General features: G+C 44.2%; 2 pseudogenes; both read left to right on the top strand.

Moving 5' to 3' along the window:
* Nucleotides 1-4911: 4911 nt before the first annotated feature.
* On the top strand, nt 4912-5709 carry LOC140739650 (ubiquitin carboxyl-terminal hydrolase 35-like; annotated as a pseudogene).
* A 198-nt stretch (nt 5710-5907) lies between these two features.
* LOC140739651 (ubiquitin carboxyl-terminal hydrolase 38-like) lies at nt 5908-6940 on the top strand (annotated as a pseudogene).
* Nucleotides 6941-14820: the final 7880 nt, after the last annotated feature.

Below are 14820 nucleotides of genomic sequence, written 5' to 3' on the forward strand. Positions count from 1 at the left end.
TTTGAAAAGGTGGCAGTGAATCAGAAGTGGCCCAGAGAGCAGTGGGTGGCGTTGTTACAAAGTGTGTTACGAGGGAAAGCACAGCCGGTATATGCCGCGTTGCCCCCGGAAGGGGAAGGGAATTATGACCAAGTAAAGGAGGCCATTCTCCGAGGTTACGAGTTAGTACCTGAGGCGTATAGACAAAGGTTCTGAAATTTAAGGAAAGGGTGGAATCGAACGTATACCGAGCTAGCCCATGAGAAAGGTGTGCTCTTGGACCGTTGGTGCACCGCAGAAAAGGTGGCCGAGAATTATGGGGGTCTCAGGGAGTTATTTTTGATTGAGGAATTTAAAGGTTGTGTTCCGGAAGAGATCCGGATGTATTTAAATGAGAGGACGAATCAGTCCATCTCAAAAATTGCTAGGTTCGCAGATGAATATGCCCTAACACCCAAGACAAAGTTTTCCTCGCCAAAAAGTTACCCGAGAGACCGTCGGAAGGGTAGGGAAAGCCCACCGGCTGAGGCGGAGATCCCGCTGGGAGCTAGTGGTAAAATTGAGGAGAGGCAAGACAGCAGGAGAGGTCCTGGCTTGACCTGTTTTAATTGTGGAAAGGTGGGTCATATTGCATCTAAATGCTTTGCTCCGAGAAAGGAGCCAGAGAGAGAGAGAGCAGCGATCCCTATCGGGCGTGCAGTGGTAATCAGAAAATCGGCAAGAGGGTCCCAGGGGAGCAGAGAGCGCGAGGGGTCGGGGATTTATCTGTCACCCGGAACTGTGTCTGTGAGGAAGGGGGACCCGCCAATCCCCATACAGATTTGGAGAGACACGGGGGCGGAGCTATCATTAATTAGCCGTAACGTATTACCATTCGGATCTCCGACGGGCGAGGTAGCCCTGAGAGGCATAGGAAACTGGACCGAGGTAGTGCCTTTGCACAGGGTCCTTCTAGATTGTGAGTTGGTGTCAGGACCAGTGGAACTGGGGGTCCTGCCGGAGTTGCCGGGGGAAGGCGTGGACGTCCTTCTGGGTAACGACCTAGCGGGTGGGAAGATGGGAGCCGCCGTGATGCTGACAACCCAGCCCGTGAGAGTTGAGGCCCCGCCCATAGAGTCCCTGAGCTATCCCGTATGCGCGGACACTCGCAGCCTGTCGAGAGCGGCAGCTGAGAAAGCGAGCCGTTTAAAATTGGCCCAGACGTCTTTACCGACCCTGTGCCACGAGGGTTTCGAGGGTAGTAAAATGAGGAATAGTAACGTAAAAGGGGGTAAAGGAGAGAAGGGAGAGAAGGTAGATCTTACCTTAGCAAAGAAAAAGGTCCTAGAGGTAGGAAATAAAGATGAGAAACAGATAAAGCTGTTAAAAGGTCCAGGGTTGGACATGGATGAGTCTAAAGGTGTTCCCGATAATGAAATGAGGGCAGTCCTCGATGAAAAGGATGCCATTACCTTGAAGAAGTCTGCTGGGTTGGCAGATGAGGTTGTTTCAGCCCAAGGGGTTGAGTTTACTTCGGAAGTGAGTTGCCCAGAGAGTAACTGGGAGGATCAGGGGAAGTTAGAATTTGAAAAGGGTACGGGTATTGAAAGCCTGGAAGAGGCCAATGCCCCGTTTGAGTGTGTCCAAGATGGGGAGGCCCGTGGTCCTAAACCTAGTCACGGAGCTCAGAAAAAGTCTGAGGTATTTGACTCGGCTGGACGAGACGGCCGTCCTTTTGGATCAGATAGACTTGGTTCGGGAAAGAAGGTGTCTGTGCTGAAGGGGGTTTTCAGAGTTAAGGTGGAGTTTACGAATGGGGAGATAACTGTTGTTGTGGAGGAGAATGGTAAATCTGTAGTTCCCAAATCGAATGGAAAAAAGTTAAAGTCTAGATTGATGCCTGCGCATCGATTACAGATTGATTTGGAATGTAAAGGGGCCTCACACGCTATTGTTATTCAAGAAAGTGCTGTGAGGAAGTCGAAATTTAAATGCGGCCGGAGAAAAAGGTTCGAACTAAAACACATCAGCCTGTATGGTCTTGACAAAAGGGTTAACTACCTGTGTAGCATCAAAGAATTGGGTGGAAATTCCCATGATGGACTAGGTTGGGGACACGGAGTTAAGAGAATAACCCTCGTGGAAAGGAAAGGCGGGAGAGTACCTCGCCAAATTACTCAAGTTCCCCATGGGGGGACTCCCCGGGAAAGAGGCGATGGTTAATAGAAATTGTCATTTTTAAACAGCGACGCCGGTTGTACGGGTTTGCGCCAAAGCCTGTGAATAATAAAGACAACCCCTTTGGAGACCTGCCGGTGAAATAACACAACCGAAACGATTAGTATTTGTATAAACTTTTGTAGATGCACCTAAGCTAAGATCACACCTCCTTAGTTGTGTTGCTGAAGAAAATAAATAAAAATAGGTGGTTATTGAGCTGAAGTTTGATGCTACCAGACTTTAGTACGGTACGTGAGGTTAAGATATTAAAGAAAGGGGCACTGTAATTGTTACCTGTTTAGATACTGACTGGAATGTATAACGGTAGTACTCTGAAGAGAAAAGCTTGTGTAGTATGTTAGAGTCCAAAAAAATCCTGTACCAACTTGTTTTTAACCGCTGGTAAAAAACTTTTAAGAGGGGAGGTGTCATGACCTCAGCCCCCTCCTTTGTGAGAATCGCGAGAGAGAGAGAGAGAGAGAGAGAGAGAGAGAGAGCGCCTTACGGTTTGGAATGTGGGCTGGTCACTCAGCAAGACAAAAGCCTTGGACATAGCCATTGTCTTGGGAGACACCTTTGTGGAATAAGGAACTAGACTATGTGCAAACCCTCAGGGCAATGTGAGATGGGTGATGGGGGAAAGATTGCCTCACCCCCACCCTGATTGACATCTACAACCCTGCCAGTCCAGATAAAAGGTGGGCTGCCGAGGCGGGGCCTCAGACGCACCAAGGAGACACACGAAGGAGACATGATAGCGCTTCCCGTCGGAGCGGGAAGCCATTCTGAAGGAAGCCACGTGCGTTAGATTCCAGATCGGGAGTCTGTGGCTGGAACCAAAGGACAAACCATTTTAACTAACAGGGATTTGCTTCGCAAAGACGACGGGCAAGTGTTCCTTCTCTCTCTATCCAACACGTGAAATGCCAGCGGTTCCCGAAACGGGGAAGCCTGCAGACTTTGAGTGACTCTTATATTCCATTGGACTCAGTATCCCCTAGACAACGATAGAGCTTATTTTTGATTGATTATTACTATACCTGTGCTTTGGATTGAGTTTTGACGATATATATGATCTGAATGTTTTGTATTAACCATACGTTTGTGCCCCTTTATAAATAAAACGTTTGAAAATAGTATCAGCAGGCTTCAGCGGACCTCTCTATCTTTGCTGGTAAGTCACCCGATTACTGGGGAACGTAACAGAGAACAACGAGGAGAGTGTTCTTTCATCCTTCCTGATGCCCAGAGTCAGCCAGCAGACTCCTCCAGATGCATTAGGAAGTTCAATCCATGGCCAACTATTCCATTGCTTTCCATACCCTGGTGGCAGTAAGCAGGTGAGACAACGAGAATTTCGTTGACCTGTTTCGACAGTGACTAAGTGCCAAGTTAAAGACTGTCTTGCAACCAGAGCCCAGATAGATGATTTAGAGGAATTTATCGACATTGCCATAAGAACTAACAACCATAATTCTGATTTCATCTGGAAGAGGGGTTCTCAGACTTATCCAATGTCTACCCTGGTTCATTAATCCAATAACCAATACAGATCCCCACAGTTGTCTCCGGCAGAACACGTGTAGCTTGGAAGAACACGGGTTTCCTCAACAGAGCGAGAGGGATGTATGACGTAGAGATGTTGCTTTTACTGTGGTAAGGCCATCCACGTCTGAGTTACCTGCCCAGAGTTGTCTGGTAAATGTCCAGGACCGTCCAGTACGAGGGAAAATGAGGCAATCTCAAGTCTCTCTCATGTTTCATCAAGTCCTAGTGGTTTTACCATCCCTATAATCTTGGGTGAGACAACAACATTCTGAGAGAGCCAAGACAGCCTCTGGTATGGTGGGAACTTTTTGGACATTAGACTGGCAGAGATAAATCCAAATTCCTAAGGTACCATTCTACCAGCCGATCTGTGCTACGGATGTGGATGGTGGATCAGTAGAAGCTGGAGAGATCCTTTATCTTTCCATTTCACTCAAGTTGACTTTTGAAAGGTATGAGATGATTTATTTCCATCTTATTTATTCTCCAGATGTTCCCCAAACCCTTGTTTATCTGTGGTTACATCTTCATAAACCTTAAAATTACTGGTTTATTGGCACCTTTCAGGGTTAGTCCACCCTATGCCAGGATAAGTCCCTTCCTGAAGATATTGAGACACCATCCCAAACTTCTAAGTTGCTTGCACGAGTTTCTAAGATGCCTGCCTGAGTTAATGAGCAACCTTCTGTGAACAGTGTCATGTCGCCAGTTGAGTTGCTCCCCGACTCCCCCAGACTGAATGTGAACTCAACTGAGTTGTCTGGGGTGCCTTCAGCATATTCAGATTTGTTGCAGATGTTCAGCAAGAGAAGAGCCACTATGCTTCCCCACAGGAGGACTCTGTTGCTGTGTCAATTTATTATTTGGGATGCACCCTTGCCTGGGAAGCTACTATGCCATATCTGCTCCTAAGAGGCAAGATATGAAAGAATATTCCAATAGTTGTAGAGTTACTAATCTGTGGTTAGTAGCACTGTCTTCCCTTTGTGTCTGTGACAACTGTTTGAAGGATGATCTTAACATGTAACTGTTCATGGAAATCATATAGAAGGTTGACTATTTGTTGATTAAGAACCTTGATGTCATTGAAGTATAAAAGACATTGGTTGAAGAAAACAGGATTGAAAAGAGATAAAAAAGATTTTTGAAGTGATGATGTTATTTTCCATCCATATTCTGTAAAACATGTTCAAAGCTGCAAAAGAACCTCTCTTCAGTAAACAATGTATAGCATCTCTGTTCATTCTGTTGAGTGAAACACAGTTCCAAGAGGATGAATATTTATTTGATGGGACATCAAATGTGTATGACACTGTGGTCCAGTACATGTAATTGAAAATCATGGATAGGGTCAAACTTGTTGAATGATGATTGCATCATGGATATAGCGATGACACCGGTTTTGACCAATATAACTGAATGGCTTTCATTGACATTAGCCAATGACAGAGGTAAGTGGATTATTGGTTTACTGAAAGGTTTAGCCACTGAAAAACTTCAGCATGTTGGTTGAAGTTACTTTTCAATAATTGAACAGGTGTTCTCAATACTCTTTTCCCTAGTTGTGAGAGCAGGAGCACATGCTGTGACAAAAGCATGCTTTTAAGTTTCAACATTCATCAGAGCATTCCACGTGTTTGTTCCTCTCATTCCCAAATTAATAATGTCACTTTTCTAAAGAAGAGTACAACGTTGCTATAAGCTGTTGACAACAGATACCTGAATTTGTACACTGCATGATCTTCTGGTTTTCAGGCTTCACTGACTGATGTGAATTTGTCATAAAAGCAATAAAGAATTTTCCAATTCCATATCAGGAAAAAATAAAAACAGGTACTCAATCAGAATGTCTGGATTTCAGAAAAAAATGCATTGGAACTTTTGTACCCAGGACTTGCTGCAAGATTGGATACAGGAAAGACAGAAATGGCAGATCTTGGCAATACTTACGTAACTCTTGCTTCGGCTAGTGGCTTAGTATAGCAGGTGATAGCCCCCGGCCCGGCCAAACTTAAGAAATCTCGTTTGGGTGGATGCTGCACGATGTGTTCCTGTTACAAATCAGTACCCCGAAATAACAAACAGTACACAATATGCGATTAAACGACTAAGCTTTATAATTCTTACTTTGACTATATGGTTAGTAAAGAAAAAGGAAAAAAGGAAAAAGGCCCCAATCTTATGAAACAGTTTTTTGCACAATGTTAGAGCTCACTGATAAGACGGTCATCCACCATTGACCTCCTCCGATTGTCGTTGCTCTTCAAATGCTCGCTCCAAGTCCACCCCGTCTGGCTGTCTACCAGCTCTCTCCTTTCGTGTCTTCTCTACACATCTCTCCCCAGCAAAAGACTGCGAAAATCTCTCTTCCAGACTCACAAGAAAGAACAACAGCATTCAAAACCCCGTTATCTCTAGTTATAACCCAAACATTGCTGCTACAGAGAAACCATTACATTATCAATGACACCTTACAGCATATTACACTTATTTCATGAGCAGTATCACTCAGATCCTTTACAAGCCTTCTGACTTCAGGCATGCTGTATTACTACTCACGGACACTGTTGAAAGATTCATCTCCCCCATGGTTTAATCAAGTGGTGCACCATGGCCGTTTGGAGTATGTATGATAACTATTGGAAAGCTACATGAAGAGGAGATGACAAGTAAAGGAATTCTCATGGACAGAGACATTCAGGCATTGAACCTCATAGAGAAGACTGAGATCCAGAGAAAATATTAATAGAAAAAATGTTTGGTGGAAGATGGTGACTCGGATCCTTTGCTGTTGTTATTATAAAGTTTCCTTCTGAAAGTGAGGTTTTACAAATCTACTGCGGCCTAACAAGGTCCTCAAAGGTGTGATCATTCAAGTAATCCTAGTATTTCAATGAAGATTACTTGCACAATTATCACAAACTAAACAACACATCATTGCCAAGTCTCTAAATAAACAGACACAAACAAAATATAAAGAGAATTCAGTGCACGTGGTACCATTTGAAATAATCGCTCCCCATGGAAAAGCAAAATAGGAGACTGCAGTACCTACAATTAGCTCCTTGCTACAGAATGATTTTGCAGTAGTTTTTAAGAGTAATGTGTGAGACTCAGCAAAATGTTGGTCAGTGCCTGAGTTCTTAACTATTTTCTTTCACCAGAAATGTTATTGGATGATAACAGTTATGATCATGGTTTAAGGGCAGTGTAAAAGTACATGGCAACAATGGTGATATTGACAAGTTCTGCTTGAAATCAGTATTGATGCATTTGTCTATGTAATGGAAAACATTGGAGAGTGATGCCTGAGTAGGTTTGGAATGAGGAATGTTCCACATGGCCAACAAAAAGTCAGGCATAGATGTGCCCATGTGAATAATTATCGTTTATAAACTTCCTGAGTGTTGTTAAAGCTGTCCCCATCCATGAAACTGGGCAGCATTTCTTTGTACTACTGATTCGAGCTTTGTAGGTGGGGGACAGGATTTGGTGAGCTCAGAGGCGAGTTACTCGCTACAGGATTTCAACCTCTGATCTGCTTTTGCAGCCATGTTGTGTACATGGCAAGACCTATGGTAGAAAAATTGTATATATGTCTGGGCAATTGGAAGATAAAGATATAGAAGACAATGTATCCTGATTACATAAAGTTCCAAGAGCTGTCATACACAGTGAGAGACTTCTTGCTCCAGGTGAGCCAGACCAGTCAAGATCTCTATCCAAGTCTCCACTGGGTCCCGTTTGCCAATGTTTGCTCCATAACACTCTGAAAACATTTCCAATCCAGGTACCTGTAAAATGCCTCTTAAAAATCATTATTGTACATATCTCAACTTCCTTCTCTGGCACCTCATTTCAATAGATGCCTCGTTTTGTGTGTAACAAAACTACTTGCCTGACGCCAGGCCTCAAGCACTTCCATCGCAATCACTTCTCATCCATGGTGATGCCAGTCAGGCTCAAAGCAGTAACCATGCTGGATTTCAGAGCCTGCACAGTTTTCAATATTAAAATCAGCTGTGAAATCTATCTATCAGCACTTTGCTAGAGAATGTTGTAGAGTGAAATGGCTGATGTTCCTTTCCCCACTGACTCTTATTGTTATCCCCACAGTTCATCAGCCCCTGGGATGGAGTGCAGCTGCTTTTGGCAAAATGGTGCAGAGTAAAACAGGAACAGGAAGGTAGATTACTATCTGAATGGTGTCAAGTTAGGAAAAGGGGAACTACAACAAGATCTAGGTATCCTTGTTCAGTCACTGAAAGTAAGCATGCAGGTACAGCAGGCAGTGAAGAAAGCTAATGGCATGTTGGCCTTCATAACAAGGGGAGTTGAGTACAGGAGCAAAGAGGTCCTTCTGCAGTTGTACAGGGCCCTGGTAAGACCACACTTGGAGTATTGTGTTCAGTTTTGGTCTCCAAATTTGAGGATGGTGTCAGGTTGGGTCAGGTTACAGTAGGACTCTAGTGCAGACCAATGAATGCTCTTTTACCAGGATTTATTAGGGAGCACAAGGGAAACAGTCTTTCAAAAACAGGAGGCAGGCACGAATCCAGAATGGCAGGCGGAGGTCTTACCCAGGAAAGGCAGTCCGGCGAGGGCAGACGATCCAGAGCACACAGGCAAATATCAGGTTCCAAAACAGGCAAAATCCAGAAACACAGAGTCCAGCAAAATCAGTTGGCAGCAGTCACAATGGCAGGCTAGAATGACTCAGGTCAGAACTGGGACAAACTGGCAGAGAATGTGAGTCAAGGCAGGGTTTAAGTGGACCGGGTAATGAGTGAAAACAGAAACAGGTGGGTGCTAGTGAGGAGGTAAGTGGGTAATTGGTGAAAGTCCAATAAGGAAAGGGGCTGGGTGAAAACCCACATGGCCAGGTGAAAAAAGGCAGAAATTAAGGGCTGTTGTGCTCCAGAGCTATCAGCAGAGGCCCTTCGACCCAGTGTTCAGGCCGGATCCTTAACAGAAGGACATTCTTGCTATTGAGGGAGTGCAGCGTAGGATCACGACGTTAATTCCCGGGATGGCGAGACTGTCATATGTTGAAAGATTAGAGCAACTGGACTTGTATACACTGGAATTTAGAAGGATGAGAGGGGACCTGATTGAAACATATAAGATTATTAAGGGATTGGACATGCTAGAGGCAGGAAACATGTTCCCGATATTGGGGGAGTCCAGAACCAGAGGCCACAGTTTAAGAATAAGGGGTAGGCCATTTAGAACGGAGTTGAGGAAAAACTTTTTCACCCAGAGAGTTGTGGATTTATGGAATGCTCTGCCTCAGAAGGTAGTGGAGGCCAATTCGCTGGATGCTTTCAAGAAAGAGTTAGATAGAGCTCTTAAAGATAGTGGAGTCAAGGGATATGGGGAGAAGGCAGGAAAGGGTACTGATTGTGGCTGATCAACCTTGATCTCATTGAATGGCAGTGCTGGCTTGATGGGCCAAAATGGCCTAATCCTGCACCTATTGTCTATTACCTATAAACCAGAAATCACCAGTCCCAGGATTGCCTGGGTCCCTCCTTATTCCCATCTACTTTCTACAGAAGCAGTGGGCCATGCATTGGGAGGATAAGCAAAAGGATGTTTAGGTAACATGTGAGGCATTTCTAGCAATGCTGATATCTCACAGCTTCAGTGACCCGGATTTGATCCTGAACTTGTCCATGTGAAATTTGAAAGCTTTCTCTGTGAACACTTGAATTTCCCAGAGATGTTCTATTTTCATTGCAGAGTGCAGATATTGTCCTGTACATTTCCCCTTAGTGCAATGAAGAAACAATAGAATCAAAGGGTGCTTGATGGCATGTGCGAAGAGAATGGAACTGGCAGCAATGGGGTTGTTCTATCAGGAGCTTACATGGACCCAATGGGCTGAATGGCCTCATTATCTGTTTTGTTCAATAACAATTCCACAGTTTCTTCTGTAATATTTAATTATTCACATTTTTTTCAGTGTAAAACTCCTACAACTGTTAATTATTTTGTCCTGAAGAGGGCGCTGAGATATCACTGACTGAGAAGGGGATGCTGTGAGATTTCTCTGATTGCATCATGGTTATTTGGTGAATGTTTTTTTCTTTCCCAGGAACCTCGGGTTGCAACGTTTGTGCTGTGGGAAATCGAACATGGGTATGATTCAATATGGGGAATGGGGGAGCACTCAAAAAGGAAAACCTTTCCTGCAGGTGAGGATGCTGCTTAACCTGGAGTGGGTATTGTGTTTATTCAAACATCCACACAGCTCCTGACAACTCCACTAAAGATGTAGCAATCAAAATCTTTTCCTCGAGATGGGAAAGTAGATTCCATGAGCTCCTGGCAATCAGATATGAGCTGGGACTTGGCTGCCAACTGACCAAATTGGAACAAAATGGTCCAAAGGTCCAAAGACAAAATGGACCTACTTTGAAGTGAGTTCCAGTATTGCCTAGTCAGGTGAGATCTTTAGCCATTTATGTGTCATGAATGGAAGTAGGTGGGTTTCCTCATGAACATTGACTTAGGAGTTAAGTAGAATACTCAACCCTTTGAACCTGCTCCGCCAAGCAATAAATTTATGGCTTGATTCTGCTTCCACACCCCTTGAGAAAAAGAATCGCAAAGGATCATGGCTCCCTGAGAGAGAAACAAACTTAGTTTCATATTTGTCCTAACTAGGCAGCTCCTGATTTTTAAACACCAACACCTTGCCCATAGCCATCTTGCAGAGAACTATTAAGAACTGAAGATGCAATGAATTTTCCTTTCAGTCTTCAAAACTGCAGTGGATACAGACATCACATTCCCTTACAATTCAGTAAAAGGGGAGAAAGGAAAGAAGAAGTAGGGCTCCTCCTTCAAGCTGGTAGAACTATTGGAAAGGAAACTTAGGCATTTGATTTAGTCAGATTTGGAAAAGCATGGGCTTATTAGTAATAGCCTGGATGGCAATCCATGGGATTCAGTGCTGGGCACTCTTTTTTTATGGTGTACAGAAAATGACTTGGATGAAAATACAGAGTGGCTGATTAGCAGGTTTGCAGATGGTAAAAGGAATACGAAGAGTGTTTGGAGTATACCAGATGTGATCTTACTGGTGCTCCTATCAACAGAAACACAGAATTCTGAATGTAGATAAGCTACCTGGATGTGACAGACAAACCAGCTGGACCAGATGGTCTACACCATCTGAAAAAGGAGGCTGATAAAATTGTGGAGGCGTTAGTAGTCATCTTTCAAGAATAATTAGATTCTGCAATGGTTTTGGAAGACTGAAAATTACAAACGTCAGTCCTCACTTTAAGATGAGAGGGATACAAAAGACAGGAATTTATACCCAGTAGTGGGACTTCAGTGGTTGGCAAGATGCTAGAGTCCATTCTTGAGGATGAGCCTTTATGGTATGTTTAATGCTTAATGAATGCTTCAGCAACAGCATATTTACAACATGACTCAAATATCAGTGAAATATTAAATACACAACAGATAGGGTAAAAAGTCAGTCTCTTTCCCAGGGTAGAAATATCAGATGCTAGAAGGACATACATTGAGGTACGAGAGATAAAGTTTCATAGATATAAATGGGACAAACTGCTTTTTTTATGCCAAGTGGGTAGGTGACTAGAATGAGCAGGCAGGTGCAGAGGAGGATGCAGATTTGAAAGTTACATTTAAGAGGCTTTTAAATGGACACCATTATGCAAGAAGTGGAAGGATATAGATCAGGTAAACAGAAAATATTTAGTTTCAAGCAACACACGCAAAATGCTGGTGGAATGCAGCAGGCCAGGCAGCATCTATAGGAAGGAGTACAGTCAACGTTTCTGGCTGAGACCCTTTGTCAGGACTAACTGAAAGAAGAGATAGTAAGAGATTTGAAAGTGGTTGGGGAAAGGGGAGATCTGAAATGATAGGAAGAAGACAGGAGGGGGAGGGATGAAGCTAAGAGCTGGAAAGTTGATAGGCAAAAGGGATACAGAGCTGGAGAAGGGAGAGGATCATGGGACAGTAGGCTTAGGGACAAAGAAGGGGGGAGGAGAGCACCAGAGGAAGATGGAGAGCATAGAAGGAGTGATTGTGAGAGGGACAGAAAGAGAAGAGAGAGAGAGAGGAAAAAAGGGAATAAATAATAAATAAATAAATAAATATGGAATGGGGTAAGAAGGGGAGGAGGGGGCATTAATGGAAGTTAGAGAAATCAACGTTCATGCCATCAGTTTGGAGGCTACCCAGATGGAATATAAGGTGCTGTTCCTCCAACCTGAGTGTGGCTTCATCTTGAGAGCAGAGGAGGCCATGGATTGACATATCAGAATGGGAATGGGGCATGGAATTAAAATGTTTGGCCACTGGGAGATCCTGCTTTCTCTGGCGGACAGAGCGTAGGTATTCAGCGAAATGGTTTCCCAGTCTGCATCGGGTCTCACCAATATATAGAAGGTTGCACCGGGAGCACCGGACGCAGTATACCACACCAGCCGACTCACAGGACAAGAATCGCCTCACCTGGAAGGACGGTCTGGGTCCCTGAATGGTGGTGAGGAAGGAAGTGTAAGGGCAGGTGTAGCACTTGTTCCGCTTACAAGGATATGTGCCAGGAGGGAGATCGGTGGGAAGGGATGGGGGGGGGGGGGACGAATGGACAAGGGAGTTGCATAGTAAGCAATCCCTGTGGAAAGCAGAAGGGGAGGAGGGAAAGATGTGCTTGGTGGTGGGATCCCGTTGGAGGTGGCGGAAGTTACGGAGAATTATATGTTGGACCCAGAGGCTAGTGGGGTGGTAGGTGAGGACAAGGGGACCCCTATCACTAGTGGGGTGGCAGGAGGATGGAGTGAGAGCAGATGTGCGTGAAATGGGAGAGATGTGTTTGAGAGCAGAGCTGATGGTGGAGGAAGGGAAGCCCCTTTCTTTAAAAAAGGAAGACACCTCCTTCGTCCTGGAATGAAAAGCGTCATCCTGAGAGCAGATGTGGTGGAGAATGAGGAATTGTGAGAAGGAGATGGAATTTTTGCAAGAGACAGGGTGGGAAGTGGAATAGTCCAGGTAGTTGTGAGAGTCTGTAGGCTTATAGTAGACATCAGTAGATAAGCTGTCTCCAGAGATAGAGACAGAAAGATTAAGAAAGGGTAGTGAGGTGTTGGAAATGGACCAGGTAAATTTGAGGGCAGGGTGAAAGTTGGAGGCAAAGTTAATGAAGTCAACGAGCTCAGCATGTGTGCAGGAAGCAGCACCAATGCAGTCGTCGATGTAGTGAAGGAAAAGTGGGGACGGATACCAGTATAGGCTTGGAACATGGACTGTTACACAAATCCAAAAGCCAGGCATAGCTGGGATCAATACGGGTGTCCATGGCTACGTCTTTAGGTTGGAGGAAGTAGGAGGAACCAAAGGAGAAATTATTAAGGGTAAGGACTAATTCCGCTTGACGGAGGAGAGTTGGGGTAGAGAGGAACTGGTTAGGTCTGGAATCCAAAAAGAAGCCCCGAGCTTTGAGACCTTCCTGGTGGGGTATGGAGGTATATAGGGATTGGACATCCATGGTGAAAATAAGGCAGTGGGGGCCAGGGAACTTAAAATCATTGAAAAAATTCAGAGTGAGAGAAGTGTCACAAACATAGGTGGGAAGGGATTGAACAAGGGGGGGATAAAACTGAATGGAGGTGTGCAGAAATGAGTTCGGTGGGGCAGGAGCAAGCTGAGACAATGGGTCTACTTGAACAGGCAGGGTTGTGAATCTTGGGAAGGAAGTAGAAACGGAAAGTGTGGGGTGTGGGAACTATGAGGTTGGTGGCAGTGGATGGGAGATCTGCAGAGCTGATAAGGTTGGTGATGGTGTGGGAGACAATGGCCTGGCACTCCTTAGTGGGGTCATGATCGAGGGGTAAATAAGAGGAGGTATCAGTGAGTTGTCACTGTGCCTCAGCAAGGTAGAGGTCAGTATGCCAGACTACAACAACACCACCCTTATCAGTGGGTTTTATAGTAAAATTAGGATTGGTGTGGAGGGAGCGGAGAGCAGAGTGTTCGGAAGGAACGAGGTTGGAATTGGAACAAGGTGTGGTGAAGTCAAGATGGTTGATGTCCTGTCGGCAGATTTAGTTTCATTTGTCATTGATGTTTAGCACAGATTTTTGTGACGAAGGACCTGCTTTGGTGCATTGTTCTAATATTTCCAAGATTTTTAGATTAATAAGCTAAGCATCTGACATTATCATAATTAATTACATCCAAGATTCTTTCATTACCACTTGAAAGAATTATCTTTACCATCAGCACTGCAGCCATGATTGAGATACAGGTTCAATAGTCGGGTCAGTTTAGAGCAGAGTATGGGGTGGTGTGTTTAATAGGAATTGTCAAATGTTTAAGCGCTTGGATTCAAAAAAATTCATGGGATGCTGGATGTAGACAAGGAAACCTTTGATTATCAATATAGGGTACAGTTTCAAAGGTAAATACATTTTCCATCATAGTGAATGCAAGGTGAAAGCAGCACTGAGCCGAGAAAGAGCAACGAATGTTCTCTAGGTGGGGTCTTAAAAGTCCAGCAGCAGAAGTGAACCAGCAGTAACACATCTCAGTTGACTGAGTCCTTAAGAGCATCGTTACAAGGTGAGATCTGAAAAACCCATATGGGATAAGATCTTAAATCTCCTCTGTTCAGCCAATCCACAAATGCATTTCTTCCAGAGAATAAATGGGAGGAGTATCCACCCTACAATCATGTGGACAAAATCTTCCAAGAAAATCCAGGATTCTCTCTATTGTGTTCTGTGGAAGAAACAGCGTACTAAATTGGATATTTTCTAAATAAATCTCAAGAATAGCACATTAAGTATTGGATATCAGCAGCAGCAAAACCTTTTAATTCCACCCCAGTTTGTAACTGGTTACACATCGCATCAGCATTCCACCATTACAATCAAACAAAGCTGCTGACCCTGATTCAATGTGAAATATAGAAGAGTATATGAGCAGAATTTGTCATATATAAAAATTTTTCCCGGAATCCTGAAGATACCACATTGTGTGCATCCAGCAGTTGAGCAACATAAGGTTAACCAACATTCCTAAATCTATGGATCTAAAATAAAGGGCTTAAGC

Source organism: Hemitrygon akajei, chromosome 16 (assembly GCF_048418815.1).
Source record: "Hemitrygon akajei chromosome 16, sHemAka1.3, whole genome shotgun sequence".
Classification (NCBI taxonomy): Eukaryota; Metazoa; Chordata; class Chondrichthyes; order Myliobatiformes; family Dasyatidae; genus Hemitrygon; species Hemitrygon akajei.